The sequence below is a fragment of the Triticum urartu genome, chromosome 7 (assembly GCF_003073215.2).
Source record: "Triticum urartu cultivar G1812 chromosome 7, Tu2.1, whole genome shotgun sequence".
Lineage (NCBI taxonomy): Eukaryota > Viridiplantae > Streptophyta > Magnoliopsida > Poales > Poaceae > Triticum > Triticum urartu.
The window spans coordinates 35,157,727-35,161,936 of record NC_053028.1 but is presented as its reverse complement, the minus strand read 5'-3'; the positions used below and the strand labels follow the sequence as shown (position 1 = coordinate 35,161,936).

General features: G+C 40.9%; 1 long non-coding RNA gene across 2 annotated transcripts; it reads left to right on the top strand.

Moving 5' to 3' along the window:
* The first annotated feature begins 360 nt into the window (after positions 1-360).
* Positions 361-3,175, top strand: LOC125521284. Of its 2 annotated transcripts, none has more exons than XR_007289142.1 (6): positions 361-493; positions 834-907; positions 997-1,123; positions 1,278-1,332; positions 2,557-2,679; positions 3,039-3,175. It is a non-coding gene; the product is annotated as an uncharacterized LOC125521284 (long non-coding RNA). The 2 variants fall into 2 exon arrangements; XR_007289141.1 differs by having other exon boundaries at positions 1,243-1,332.
* The last annotated feature ends 1,035 nt before the right edge of the window (positions 3,176-4,210 follow it).

Here is a 4,210-nt window from a genome sequence, read left to right as displayed (position 1 = left end):
CAAGCTTTACATTTGCCAACTGAGCTTATATTTCTGTCAAATCACTAAAAAAGTAGGGTATTTCTAACTAAAAAATAATATAAATAGCATGGTATTCTAACCTGCAGTTCTAGGCTGTGCATAGTGAAAACGATTTTGTATCAACAATTCATTCATGAGAAACATTTAAATTGCTTTATCTATGCGATGGGCATTTATTTGATTGAATATGCTTGGCACATTCTTTCTGAGACTTTGCTGCTAAACTGTATTTATACAAATAACTCATGCACGCTAATTACATACTTGAATGGTTAATGGGCTCACTATTCTATAGTAGAATTTCTACTTTTGTTTCTCTGATATTTAATTAATTTTCAGGCACTACCAATATACTGAACTATGACTTAAATTATTTGGCAAACTTCATGAGTGAGTTGAGATTGAAGGTTATTACTGGCTATTGATGTGATGGCACCTATGATGGCAAACTTCACGAGTGACCAAATATCAGGTATCTGCCAAACACTCACATAATGCCCTTCTAAATAAAGTTAAGTTCATAATGAGGAAACAAACTTTTGGACTGGTGGAGCAAATATTACCAATCACCACTACTTCAAACCCATGGGATTGAATGCAAAGAAATTTGTAGCTTAATCATGTGCTTATACATCATGCTTTGTTGTCCTCAAATATTTTATCTAGGACAAAATTTCTTTGAGATAACCTGTTTTGTCTTATCTTGCCTTAACTTCGCCTCACCTCAAGTGCCCCAGTCGCTCTCTTCCGCGCCCGTGTTCTCTTTGCTGCCGGTCATGCTTGCGTGATTGATTCCATTCGCCACTTTGCAGGTGGACCAGGATCTGAGGGCTTTGTTCTATTTGTCGGTCACCCTTGCCTTGGCACTAGCCGTGCAATGGAAGAGGTTCGTTCTTGCTCCACTTTTGAAGATGCTTTTACTGCTCGTTGTGTGCGATGATGTTACTCATTTAGGTTTGTTCTTTTGAGCCGCAGGGGTGTGGTTTTGGGTTTGGTTGTGCTTTCAAGATCCGTTGATGTTGTACCTGCTGTGGAACTTTGACGTGTCTATTGTCTGTTGCCGTTCTTAGGGTCTGCTCTTCTCTGGACCACGGTTCAATAGGTGCTTCTCTTTTACCGTTCTATTATCAAGGCATTCATGTATCCATTCACTCTGTTTTCATGAATAATGCTTGAGCATTCTGATCCTCACTTTTGTGATTTTGTTGTTAAACTGTACAGAAATAACTCATGCATTGCTAATTCCCTACTTGAAGGCTACTGCTGTGAAGGCACCTGTCATGGAAAACTTCACGAGTGAGCAAATATCAGGTTTCTGGCAAGCACCGACATACACGAGTGATTCAGAACATGTGCTTTGTATCTAGGTTGTCTTGGTCTAGAGATTTTATCGCCTCTTCACAATCTATTAGAAAAAAAACTTTTACCTGAATCATCATGTTGAAGATATATTCCTATCATTACACATACTTGATATTTGATGTCATGTGTACTGCATAATCTTTTGTACTCTATCCACTTACCCAGGATTCTATGATCTCCAATGATAGTGGAATTGGACTCGAAAAATTTATCAGTAGCTTAGCTTTGTTTGAATAATAAGTAGAAAGTAAAAAAATTAATTGTACAAACCAATAAAGCTCTAAATAAGTTTAAGTTCATAATGCAGATTGGTCCCTACAAAGGGAGTTTTTTTTTGTTGCATTGCTTGCTTTATTTTGTATGTTGCTCTTTTCCACAGTCGACCAGGAGACAAATTTGGTATCAACCCTTGTCCTTGATCTTTGCAGAAGAGGTTTTTGTTCTTTTATTTGATATATTGGTGCTAAAAGACAAGTCATGAGTCAGTGGCAGGGTAGTCGAGATGGATCTATCTAACTACTTATATAAGTATGTTGCTGGTCTGCTTGCTTTGGTTTATCCAGTTTTTGCCTTTAAATGAACTAACTCAAATTCGTATTTATGCTTGATGGGTGATTGGATATGAGATCTTCAGAAAGGTGGTTTTATTTACACAAGTAAACGCAAATTCACGTCGTTTAGTTATGGTGTGTGTATATACAGTTGATGCTGCACTGATGTATAACTTGATGTTTCTGAAACCCTAAAAAAACTTGGTGTTTCTGCAACTTCTAGAGTGTTTGTCTGGTAAATGTCATCGGTGACTTCCCTGATATTTCAGGTGCTCAATTTGCAAAGCTTCTCAAACAGCTAGGTTGTTTATCTATTATTTTACTCTCCATGTCATCTCTGCATCTTTTTTCTTCAGTTTTGTTATGTGGTTTGCTATGCAACCTTCGGTGTTGTGGTGCATATAACTTCTCATGGTCTCATTTCTGGTAGCAAAGCTATAGCCTTTTGTTGCTTCATCAGCATTGCTTACTTTTACATGGGAGTAGCTTGGCTTTAAAGGTTTGTTTTGTTTTCTTCATACGACCTGTTTCGACTGCTGAGTTCAATTTGCAACTCTCCGTACTTCAAACCTACTACACTTGACGAGAAATACTCACGCATATGTTTTCTTATTCATCTCAGCACCCATCCTCATAGAACCATCATTAGAATGAGCAAAGCGCCACTTCATTTAGAGAAGAAAGGAAGGAGAAGAATGGCTCTATTCCTTGATGCTGAAGTCCTTGAAGTAATTACATGAAGGTGGTGAGTGATCTGATCTTGACTAACAGCCTTTTTCTCTTCAATGGTTAATGATTTTCTCAAGTTTCTTTGCATGGAAAAGAGTATATCTATGTTAGACCTTACAGAAGCATCTATATGCATTTTCCCTATGCCTGCTGCAAGATTCATTATGCACACAGTATTAACTGCAATTAAACTGGTATTTAAAGATGAGTTTATTTAAGGTTCTACTCCCTCCATTTTTAAAATATAAGCCCTTTAATATATTTCAATACAGACTACATACGGATGTATATAGACATATTTAAGAGTATAGATTCACTTATTTTTCTCCATACGTAGTCCCTATTAAAATCTCTGAAAGTTACATTTATGAACAGAGGGAGTACATTCCAATCGCTTGCGCGGGAGAGGCTGTATGCTCATGCTATTTGTTTCTTGGCTTTTGTGTTGTTGCTACCTGTATCTGTTGTATTACTATGGTGGACTGTGAGATGTATGTCGCTGGTTGTGTCTATATGTGATCTGTTTTTTTAAAACATTTATATGTGATCTGTTTGTGTATGACTGTTTATTGTTCTATTTGCATCCAGCTTTGTGGTTGTGATATTAGTGTGGTCTTATGCTGCGTGCCCCTCAACCAATATCTTGCTTTTTTTATATTTGCAATGCTTCGATGACTGTATTATCAAATTGGATATGATTGTACCCGGCGTGGTGGATATGACTGAACCCGGCAGCGGTTAAGCCGCATTTCCTACCGAGTGGAGTAGTAGCTGAGAGCAACTCCGTGGAGGATGTTGGGGAGGGCGAGCCAGCACGACCGCGGAGAAGACCAACTCCAAGAAGGAGGACAAGCGAGATGCGGCCACCAACGCCTTGATCGCAAGTGTGGACGGCATGATGAATAAGAAGGACTCAATGGAGGAGGAGCGCCGGTGTTTCAAGGCGGAGCAAATGGATGCTTTCATGGAGATCCAAAGGAGGAGGCTTGATCTTGACGCCAAGAAGCAAGCCAAGATGTTCGAGCTCGAGGCTGAAAAGCAAGCCAAGATGCTAGAGATCGAGGCCGCCAACGCCAAGACAAAGGTGAAAGAAGTGGCTCTTGCAAGCATGATGACCGGGGTGGAGATCATGAAGGTGGATCTCAACGCCTTGTCACCAAGGAAGAGGCTGTGGTTCGAGAAGATGCAGGCCGACATGCTCAAGTTCGAGGACGAGTGATCTATGGTGTCGAGGGCCATCTTTTTGTATGCCAGCAGGTGTGCCGGCATGACCACGGGAGCCGCGATGGCGTGGTCGAACTCCAAGTCCCACCATTTTTTGTGTGCTGGCATGTGTGCCTGCCGGCTGGCGAGTGCGCCAGCATGAACTGTGGTATTTTCCGAAGCCGACATTGTATGCCGGTGCTGGCATGGTGCCGGCATGAGACATGGCCGCTGGCATGATCGTCCGTGGGCCTTTTTTATTTAAAAGTTGAATGCAGACATGAAATGGGTCAGCGCGTTGGGCGCATTGCCGACCCAAATGCAAAACTGGGCGGACGCCGGGC